This window comes from Homarus americanus, unplaced genomic scaffold (genome assembly GCF_018991925.1).
Source record: "Homarus americanus isolate GMGI-L3 unplaced genomic scaffold, GMGI_Hamer_2.0 scaffold27466, whole genome shotgun sequence".
In the NCBI taxonomy this organism is placed as follows: Eukaryota; Metazoa; Arthropoda; class Malacostraca; order Decapoda; family Nephropidae; genus Homarus; species Homarus americanus.
The window spans coordinates 21,331-33,166 of record NW_024744857.1 but is presented as its reverse complement, the minus strand read 5'-3'; the positions used below and the strand labels follow the sequence as shown (position 1 = coordinate 33,166).

The 11,836-nt window shown below is 43.1% G+C and overlaps 1 long non-coding RNA gene across 1 annotated transcript in view; it reads right to left on the bottom strand.

Annotated features, from left to right (window-relative positions):
• Positions 1-1,594: 1,594 nt before the first annotated feature.
• LOC121878241 overlaps positions 1,595-11,836 on the bottom strand; it is a 28,152-nt gene continuing 17,910 nt past the window's right edge. The window contains exon 3 of the long non-coding RNA XR_006091113.1: positions 1,595-2,083. This is a non-coding gene — a long non-coding RNA (uncharacterized LOC121878241). The remainder of the gene's footprint in view (positions 2,084-11,836) is intronic.

Here is an 11,836-nt window from a genome sequence, read left to right as displayed (position 1 = left end):
ATTATGAATGAAAATAAACATTTATAAACACATACAATACAGTACATTAAATAATTTATGATATACCTTCTTAAAACATCAAGTTTAATATCCAATGTAATGCCTTTGCGGCTTCTTTTTGCACTACTGTGATCACTTCCACTTGATGGCCTCTTTCCAGTCATCTTGAATAAGGGTAATGCACTGTACTGTACTTACTGTATGTTTGTAAAAGTTAAATCAAACTGCTGGGACGAGAAACATGCGCGCACACTGGATGTAAACAATGAACTGACTCCTCGTGGCGACGCCACGCTTGGTGGTAACAAACACCAAGAAATCCACACCAAACAAATTATAATTTTTAACACAATTTCAATTTTATATAGCATTTTTTTTTTAATTTACCCCAATTTCCGTAAGGGAAGATTTACGGGCCGTATCGCGAAATTAATGGTCATAATTTACAAATTCCGTAAGAGCGAAATTCCGCAACCCAGGGTTCCATAATGTGGGGGATGCCTGTAAGTGCGTATATATGAAAACATATCATCATTTCTCTACATATGAATATGAAAGCAACACTTATTTAATGTTCATATATGTTTTAAATAATATTTACGAATGTAAAACAAAAATTCTACTCACCAATGGTGGTAAAGTCTAAAACATAAGGACAGCCAATGAATATTGTGGGAGTTTTTACTCAAATGACGAAATCATCAGGTTCAACTCTGGCTAAAGCTATAGTTTTCCATAAAGCTGTTGCTGAAACTGTTACTGAACCTAAAGTTGATGTTGAAGCTGCTTATGATGCTGAATTTTATGGTTTAGGTCTTCGAATAATAAAGCTCTTGAAAGAACCTTGCACAGCTGCTTTCTTTTCTCATTATACAGTACATCCTTATGTAGAGGTCATTTGCATTTATTTAAATTTTAATGCTTTGTTCTGTTAATGGATCCACTTCAGAAAATATGTTCATTGCTTGCTCCATATAATATCCACAGACCTCTCACTTTTTTCATGTCGTTTTAACACATCTAGTTTCTCAGCTAAGCTTATACACTTTCTATTAGCTTTTGAACCAACACTACCATCACTTGCTCTCTTGCTCATGTTGAATACAGATGCAAAAATGCTGTAAGAAACTTGAGAAAATTTTCCTCCCTGTTCCAGATGCGTGAAAACTGTTGTTTACCACTTATTAGCAAGGCAGCTTTGCACAAGGCGAGCTTCATTTTTTTACAGTAATTTTTTTTTTGTAATACATAACGGGATTTAGTTATTATTTATATGAAAATGTAATTCTATTTTAGTTTTATTATATTTTGGTCATAAATACGAATGAAATAAGGACGTAAATTGAATTGGATCCTAAATTAACTAGGGTTTTAAATATGAAAAGTTGTTGATCGAACAGTTGTTATCAGGGGGCTTTACTGTATTAGGTTTTATATCTAGAAGTGTAAGTAATAAGAGTGCAGAGGTCATATTGCAATTATACCTTGCGTTAGTCAGGCCGCACCTCGATTATGCTGTTCAGTTCTGGTGCCCTTATTTTAGAATGGATATCAATTCACTGGAGTCGGTGTAGCGAAGAATGACAAAAATGATTCCGGGACCGAGAAACCTTTCATATCAAGATAGATTAAAGAAACTAAACTAGCATTCCCTAGAAAGACGAAGAGTGCGGTGAGATATGATAGAAGTATTTAACTGGGTGAAAAGAATCAATAAAGGAGATACTGTATAGATAAAGTTCTTATAATATCCGAGCAGGATAGGACGAGAAGCAACGATTTGAGTCGGATAAGTTTAGGTTTAGAAGGGAGATAGGAAGAAACTTAGCTACTTTGTAGTAAGTGCTGGGTTGCTGGAAAAGTTTTAAAAGAAAGCTAGATAAATTCATAGATGATAGAGAGTGGTTTTAACTTTCGACAGGAGTTGCCATGCACAGGCCAACCAGCCTATTGCACACTCCTTATTTTCTTATACTGAATTCTTCTTATGTTCTTATCAGCCTGGGGTAGTGTCTGGCAGGTTATATTATTGTTGAGAAAATACAGATGATGACCAGGTAGTAGACTCAATCCTCACGACTGCCTGGAGTGCACAGGAAGGATACACCATTAATTTACAACTATTAAGTGAATATTCTAGCAATGATATACAGTACATATATAAAATATACCAGTTTATACATGTGTAAAATATACCAGTGTACACATACAGTATATAAAATATACCAGCATATACATATACAGCTCCTCCCCGACTTACGACGGGGTTAGGGACCCAAATCCAGGTCGTAAGTCGGAATGGTCCTAAGTCGGAAATGCAAAAAAAAAAAAAAATATGTATAAAATCTAAAATGAAATACAGTACAGTAAAAGTAATCAATAAAGAAGAATGGATACAGTGTTACTGTGCACTTACCTTTAATGTAGTCAGCTGAATGCACACAGGGTCCCCATAATTTTCTATTTACAGGTATATATGGAGACTATATTAATTGGATGAAGCAGAGGAGGAGACAGGGCTGGGTGGGTCATCAATGTCACTTTCTTCAGACAGGTTTATGTACAGGGGAAACTTGCTGGTTGAAGGTATTGGATCATCTTTAGGGAGTGAAGAGGCAGCACTGGTGGGGTGTGAGGAGACAGCAATGGGGGACTTCTTAAAATAGATATCTAATTTAGACTGCACAGTTTGCTTTTTCTTTTCATTATAAATCTCCCTGTAGCAAGCAAGTGCATCTTGGACCATTCTGTCAACTTTGGCAAAATGCTCGACATTTTGATCGATTCCGTCAAACATTTGCATCCCCATATTAATTGTAGCAAATGCCGCTTCCATTTGCTTCACTGAAAAATTTTTGGGGGTGCAGGTTCTTCTACATTTAGACTCTTCTTCCTCTGCATTTTTCTGTGCTTCCAGTTTGATAAGATCCTCGTTACTTAGCTCTTCTGCTACACTTTCAACCAACTATTCAACGTCTTCATTATCAATTTCTAACTCAAGCTATTTACCCAACTCCACTATCTTGTTACTAATCTCAGAAATTACTTCATTTTCATTAAATCCTCTGAAACTGTCAACATATCTTTTCAGGACTTTCTTCCATATTCCATTCATGCACTGTTCTGTAACCTCATCCCATGCTGCAATAATGTTCTTTATACAACAGCCTGAGCGAAGGTCGTCCATAAATAATTAGCTTTAAAAGCTGCAATAGCACCTTGATCCATGGGTTGGATGACAGAGGTAGTGTTAGGTGGAATGTAGACTACCTTAACAGCAGGGTGCATGTCGTTCAGGTGTGGTGGGTGTCCCAGAGCATTATCCAAAATTAGCAAAATCTTGAATACAATCCCTTGTTGCAGACAATACTCCTTGGCTTGAGTAATGAAACAATTCATGAACCAATCCTCAAACAGTACTAGGGTCATCCAGGCTTTCTTGTTACTGCGATAAAACACTGGCAGTGTGTGCTTGCTGGCATGTTTAAAAGCCCTGGGGTTCTCTGAATGATAGATCATGAAGGGCTTTATCTTGAAACCAGCTACATTCCCCCCCAACAGAAGTGTAATTCGGTCCTTGAATGCCTTGAATCCTGGCATTGTTTCCGCCTCTTTGTGGATGTATGTCCGTTCAGGCATGCACTTTCATAATAATCCAGTTTCATCCGCATTGAATATTTGCTCAGGCAAATAATTTCATTCCACGATGACACGATATAGCTCCTCCTTAAAAGTTTCGGCAGCAACAACATCAGCACTAGCTGCCTCTCCACTCACCTTAACATTATGTGAACTGTAGCAGTTCTTAAATCTGTTAAACCACCCATGACTTGCTGTGAAGGTTAGGTCGCACTCATCTCCTGCCTACTCCTTCAGGCTTTCGAAAAGGCTTCTTGCCTTAGCCTGTAGGGTTAGAAGGCTTAAGGGTACATGCTTTTGTATCTGGTCTTCCACCCATATCACAAGTAATTTTTCCATCTCGTGAATAGGACCTTGTCTTTTCTTCGCTATTATAGTTCCCTTTATAGGTGCTGATCCTTTCACTACCTCACGAATACGTCCCTTGTCTTTCAAAATAGTAGATATGGTCGAGTGCAAGAAGCCTAGGAATCGTGAAATTGTTGCTACAGTTTTTCCATTTTCATACTGCATTATTATCTTCATTTTCGTCTCAAAAGTAATTGACTGTCTCCTTTTCATCTGAACACTACCAGCACTCTCACTTGTATGCTTTCCAGTCATTCTAAAGTCAATTAAATACGAAAATAATGTCAGTACACAGAGCGATCAGTTGCAGTTACAACGACAGCCAAACACTAACTAAGGGCTCTACGGCGTGGGTGCTGTAGCCACGCGGCAACCCAAGCCACGCGATGCTCTCGTACGGGGCGGAAACATTTCGGTATAAAAAATGGGCGCGTCATTTAAAAAAAATTTTTTGGTACCGACTGCATCGGTCGTATGTGCGGATGGTCGTTACAGACTGAGACAGGTCGTAAGTGCTGGTGGTCGTAGGTCGTAAGTCGGGGAGGAGCTGCATATAAAACATACCAGTGTATACATATACAAAATATACCAGCATATACATACAGTATATAAAATATACCAGTATATACATATATAAAATATACCAGTATACACATAAATAAAATATGCCAGTACAGTATATACATATATAAAATATACCAGTATACACAAATAAAATATACCAGCATATACAGGTTGTACCTCTCTAGTCCAGCAACCTCGGGACCTGACCGGTGCCGGACCATGGAAATTCACCCTTTTCCTGGATAGATAGTGACCTGTGCTTATGCTTGGAAGCACTAGCACCACTTTCTCTGCATCATGGTCTCTTTGAAGACATATTGAAGGGTTAAATGTCGTGTAGTAGCTTCTCAAATTTCGCGAGATTTTAATTCTTAACGTATTTTATTGGAACACACAAAAAAATAAATAAATAAAAATTTTGACGGCGGAAACTTGAATTTCGACGGGTTTGAACGGCCCACCAATGTGCAGACGACGTGCGTTATCGTGTAAACAGCGTCATTTCTCTTATGTACAAAAGATTCATTATTGTATATTACTTGATGGTTACAAGTGTTCCCTGAGGAATGCAGTGATGGGTAGGGAAACACCGGGTAACACTGAAGTCCGTTTATTAAGGGATAGGAGAAATACAAGTGGTGACTAGCGTGTGCCATGCACGGCTCACGCAGTCAGACTGAGACTGCCTTGCCATATGACAGCCTCGGGGCAATGTTGCCACATAACGCTTGCAGTGTTGCCACGTAATTATATATATAAATGCTACTCGGCACAGTAGCTTATTTACAAGGTAGCTACTTGGCACAGTAGCATAGATACATAACCTACATCTCCCTCCCCCCCTCACGCTCATAGTCTTTGTCTTGAGCGGACTTCTTAGTCCTAAGTCGCTCCGAGCGTCGAGGTGCACTGTGGGGCGGATCCTCGTGAGGTGTAGGTGACTCGTCCTCGGTCAGGGGGCCAGCAGCAGGGGGTGGGACTGGCCGGAGGAAGCGGCGGTTCCTCCACCAGACACGGCCGTTCGGCATCCTGACCTTGTAGTCCCGCGACTGGCCGACGCCCATCACTATGCCCACCTTGTCCCAACGTGTCGTCGTCGGGTCCTGGACGTGGACAAGGGCACCAATCTCCAATGGCTGAAGAGGGCGGGCACGGTCGTCATACCGAGCCTTGGCGTCCTGGGCACGTGTAGCGGCGCGGCGGTCGCAGCTCTCGGCTCTGGTCTGCCACTTCTTCGCAAAAGCCTTGGCGTGTGCAGGAACGCAAGAGCGGAGAGGGTGACCATACAGGATCTGGGCAGGGGAGCGTCCTGTGTGGGTGGGAGTGGACGCGGGTTCTGGGCAACTCTGTGCGGCAGCGCCAGGCACGTCGCTCGTTAACTCACGCACCCTGCTGGCGGTGTACCGAGCAGCTGGGATCTTCTCGGGAAAGTCTCTGAGCACCACGCCTAACTCCTTGCAGTGCTCCCACGACAACAAGGGTGTAGCGAGAGTAGGCTGCATGTCGATCCATCCATGACACGACCTGTCACCGTAGGTGATCTCTGCTTGAAAGGAGCCCACAGCGTCTGGGAACCGTCCGCATTGTACCACTGCAGCTGCGGCGGTGGTCCCAGGTCGCGTTTGGTGAGGCCCAGTTTCTGGAGGTGCTTCAACCCAATCACCGTAGTATCAGCGCCGGTGTCCGGTATCACCTCGATGTGACCCGACACATCACCGTGTGTGACGGCGACGCGGATGGTGGGGGAAGGGGTAGCCCTGGGGCGTGTGGTCGATTCCACCCTCCTGATGTGACTCCGCTGCTGCTTGGGACTGCGTGGGCCATCTGGAGGGGGCTGCGTGCAAACCACCCCGAGGGAAGTGCGCTGCTTTCCTCCTCGTCTCGGTCTTTTGGGCTTGGGTTGGCGGCAGCCCTTGTCGTAGTGTCCATAGCGACCGCAGGCCTGACACTTGTGGTCTCGTGCAGGGCACCTGTCTGTGTTAGACCAGTGGCCCTTCCGGTCACATCCACGACACAGTGCGTCGGCGGCCAGGCATGTCTTGTGGCCATGCTGCTTTCCACAGCTGCCACAGGAAGCACTAGGCGGAGGCGTGGAAGAACGTGCGGCAGCCTTCACGTTGTTGCCCGCCTTCTTATCCTTCTTGTATTGTGAGATAGCTCTCACAGCAGGTGGGGCCCGTAAGGCAGAGGTGGAGGACTCGGTGGCCTCGTATGGCCAACATTCAGTCACTACCACCTGGAGTGTGGAGGAAGCGTCCAGGGGGATGAGTCGCTGCACCAACTCTTCCTGCCTGACACCTGCCAAGATCCCGTGCTTGATCCAGGCTTCCTCACATTCCCGGCTGTGCGCCTTGCAGACGTCGATCTCCTCCGACAAACTCTTCAAACGCACAAAAAAGTCGTCAAAGGATTCGTTCTCCACCTGCTTGCAACTGGTGAAGGCGCGGCGACGCAAAGCCTCGTTATTCCGACCTTTAACGTGCTCCTGTAAAAGGTCGAGCACATCCGTCACTGAAGATGTAGAATCGGGAGGCACTTGCAACATGGGCTCCAAAACTCTCTGGGCCTCCAGCGACAAACACATCCGCAGTTGGATGAGCTGTTTGTTTGGAGGCATGCTGTCAAAGTCCACCATCGTGGAGTAATCTGTCCAACACCGCCTCCACTCACGAAAAAGCTGAAACGTGACGTCTGGTGAGAGGACGGGTGGGGGTTGAACAGATGCCTTGGGAGCTGTTGGGGTAGCAAGAGTGCCTGCAGGACGCTGGTGTGGCGGAGGAGGGAGTGTACTGGCGCCTTGATGCGCGCTACCTGCGAGTGAGGGAGGGTGGGTTAGCGCCAGGGTCGCCAATAGTGCCTCAAAACGCAACTTTTCCTCCTCTCTTCGTCTCTCCTCCCTCTGAAGTTCCATCTCTCTGCGTCTCTCGTCCCGGTCATCCATCCACCTCAGAATTGTGGTAATGTCCGTCGCTGGAGGTGGAGGATGAGAGTCTGCGCCCGGTGGAGGGGAAGGTGGTGGGGAGTCGTGTCTCCCATCTTGACGTTGTCCCTTCTTACCGCCCATCTTTGTGTGTGCGTGGACTGCACTGTTTAGTATATAAAGTGGCGCCTCAATAGCTCGAACCACATATATATGACATAAACAGCGCAGAAATAACGCATAGAGTCCACTGTTCTGTCCGTGAGTGAGTGAGTGCATAATAATAATTAACGGTTTATTGAAAAAGTTCTGCAGCCCGAAGGCTGAAAATATACATTGGACATAAATGACTTATTACATACATTGGTGGTTTAACAAAAGCCTTCATTAGAGAAAGGTAAAGGAACATACAGTGAACATTCAGATTATTGTAGGTGTTGAACAGCAAACACGTAGTGTAGTAACTCCCTCCCAGATGGTGTTAGGAGGGACCTCACGTGGTGTAGTAGTTCGATCTCAGATGGTGTTATGAGGGGCCTCACGTGGTGTAGTAATTCCCTCACAGATGGTGTTATGAGGGGCCTCACGTGGTGTAGTAATTCCCTCACAGATGGTGTTATGCGGGGCCTCACGTGGTGTAGTAATTCCCTCACAGATGGTGTTATGAGGGGCCTCACGTGGTGTAGTAATTCCCTCACAGATGGTGTTATGAGGGGCTCACATGGTGTAGTAATTCCCCACAGATGGTGTTATGGGCCTCACGTGGTGTAGTAGTTCCCACAGATGGTGTTATGAGGGGCCTCACGTGGGCGAGTAATTCCCTCACATATGGTGTTATGGGGCCTCACGTGGTGTAGTAATTCCCTCACAGATGGTGTTATGAGGGGCCTCACGTGGTGTAGTAATTCCTCACAGATGGTGTTATGAGGGATCACGGGTGTAGTAATTCCTCACAGATGGTGCGCGGGCCTCACGTATGCAGTAGTTCCTCACAGATGGTGTTATGCGGGGCCTCACGTGGTGTAGTAATTCCCTCACAGACGGTGTTATATGAGTGAGGTGTGGTCCCAGGCCTTCCTATCGTAGACGGATTAACACATCGCTGTTGTTGGGTCTCACGGGCCATTATCACTGGGTACCTGGGACCTCACTGTGTGAAGGTTAACTTGGGTGCTACTGTTACTGTTGAGTTGTTCTCACTGACTTAAGCACTGTTCACCACTGTTCACCTCTGTTTAACACTGGTTCCATTCCTTTCCTAAATGAAATAGTAACTTCTGGCGTGAACTTGTTGATATTCCGGTGGGGAGGAGGGTTCAGGGGAGGGAGTTGGTATGGGCCAACTTAACAGTTGACCTGGCTGCTCCGAGAGGAGCGCCAGGTACGTCTTGACCCTTCGGTGGTCAAGGATGCGTGCGTGCGTGTGTGTGTGTCTGAGACAGCAGATGCACTTCGTGGTGGCCTTAATGCCGGTGGCTAGAGACGCGGCGGGGGTGAGACCGTCAGTGTCTCCCGGGATGTCACACGAGAAGGGTGTACGCCTGCGTGTTCCGTGGGTACCACAAAAAACAGGCCAATGCTCAACTCTCAGCTCTAGACACACACTAATACACTGACACTAACACTGCCACCGTCACTAAAAAGCACTGTGACAGCCCAACACTGCACATCGCGGCAAAACACAGCGCAACACAACACAACACACTATGAGTCGACACGCATATCGCCGGCAGATGTAACCATCGGTATTGTTCACACACTTGTAAGTCCACAGATCCTAGTCACTGCGCCATGATGGTTACAAATGTTCCCTGAGGAATGCAGTGATGGGTAAGGAAACACCGGGTAACACTGAAGTCCGTTTATTAAGGGATAGGAGAAATACAAGTGGTGACTAGCGTGTGCCATGCACGGCTCACTCAGTCAGACTGAGACTGCCTTGCCATATGGCAGCCTCGGGGCAATGTTGCCACATAACGCGTGCAGTGTTGTCACGTAATTATATATATAAATGCTACTCGGCACAGTAGCTTATTTACAAGGTTGCTACTTGGCACAGTAGCATAGATACATAACCTACATTACTGAATGTCTTTTTTATTGAATTAATGTTTATGTGTGCAAAATGAGCAATACAATTCATTAATAATACGTAGAATATTAAAACACGAGGAAATGAGACAGCATTGTTTTCGTTGATTACAAAACCAGTGACTGACTTGTTCTACATATAAAACTGAAGAAAATAAGACCTTGGTTGTAGCTGTAGTAAAATTAATATGGTTGTTTTAAGTAATGTTATTTAATGTTAATAAATGGAATAATAGAAGTAGCTAACGATAATGGTAAAGAAAAAAGAGAGATCGCGTATGTAAGTGCGCATGCGCACACGTGAAAACATATCGTCATTACTTTACATAAGAATATGAAAGCAACACTTATTTACTGTTCATATATATTTTAATTCATGTTTCTGAATTTGTTTTTATTGAATTAATGTATGTGTGTGCAAAATTAACAATACAATTTATTAATAATACGTGGAATATAAGAGGAGACGAGACAGCTGCCGGCATTGTTTATGTTAAAGCTTACGAAACCAGTGACTGATTGGTTCTACATATAAAACTGAAGAAAATAAGACCCTGATTTTAGCTGTAGTAAAATTAATGTGAAAAAAATAATATGGTTGTTTGAAGTACCTGTAATGTTATTTAATGTTAATAAATGGAACAATATAAGCAGCTACCCGGTAACTATTAATGGTAAAAAAAAGTGAGACTGCGCGTATGTAAGTGCGCACATGTGAAAACATATCGTCATTACTCTACATAAGAATATGAAAGCAACACTTATTTACTGCTCATATATATTGAAGGGTTAAATGTTGTACAGTAGAAGTCCAAAAATCCGGACTGCTTGGGGATTGGGTAGGTTCGGATTTTCGGATTTTCCGGATTCTCAGGCAGTACTTTTAAAATTAAAATTTATGGAGGAATAAAGAAGAGATGAACAGTTACATTTTGATAGTTTATTCATTAGCAAATAAAGCATGCTTCATTTATCAAAATGAGCAGTTTTAAAGAAATATAAAGTCAACACTAGACAAAAATGTAAACAAACTGTCTAATACCATAACGAGTCTTGAAATTCCTAAGCCATCCATCACTAAATGCGCACTCTGATTCGATGTTCATTTGCTCCTTAAAAGACTTTGCTTTGGCAATAAGTATCGGACCAGAAATTGCCATACCTTCTGATCGTTTTAACAAAAACCATTCGTGCAACACTATCAAGATTTTCTAATTTGGGCCAATGTAAACTTTTTCTTTCAGCAATTTTAATGTAAGGCTCAGAAGAAGCTGTGAATTCTAGAATTTTATTCTTTGCCTTTTTTATATCATAAATTGTAGACTTTCCAATGTTGTATGTTTCCATTAGAACAGCATTGCTCACACCACGTTCTAGTTTCTTAATTATTTCAAGTTTGTCACTGAATTTCAATGTGTTCTTTCTCTTCACACATTGAAGTTTATCTACTTTAGGGGCCATTATTATGGGCCTGTACTCTGTACATGGAAAGAGTAGGACTCAAAATTACATACGTTGTCACAGTTTGATTGCTTGTTTTAAAGTGGCGATTGCGTGGTCGTTTGTTGTCGCTGTGCAGCTGTGGCATTCACGCATGCACACCTACACACAAAAGATTTACAGTTCCTCAAATTTTACATTTCAGTTCAAGCTAATTACAAACTAACAAAATTAGCTACCTGTAATTTACAATTACTTATATTATTAGAATTATGTAAATTAATTTTTTAAAGCAACTCCATTCATTCACGTAACCCACAAAAGACCGCTAAATTTAAAAAGTTTGAGTTTTCGAAAAGTCCGGATTCTCGGGTGGTCCGGATTCCTGGCATCCGGATTTTTGGACTTTTACTGTACTCTGTATAAGCTGCCTATCTACCGACTGGACAAACTAAAATCGTTCCGGACCACAGAATGCCGGACTAGAGAGGTACAACCTGTACTTATATAAAATATACCAGTACACACATAAATAAAATATACCAGTATATACATGTATCATTTTAATTTTCATTTCATTTTAGTGAAGTTTCCTGTAACTGATAAGTTATTGAGTTTGATGGTGTAATGGTCAGCATGCTCGCCTCACAAGCATATGGTCCAAGGTTCTATCCCCGGACAGGGTGAAACTATGGGCAAGTTTCTTTATGCCATTTGCCTCTGTCTATCCAGCATTTTAGTGATGTTTCCTGTAACTGATAAGTTATTGAGTTTTATGGGTTATGTATATATAAATATTTTTTCTTTGTTGCAGGTAATGATGGTTTTTGTAAA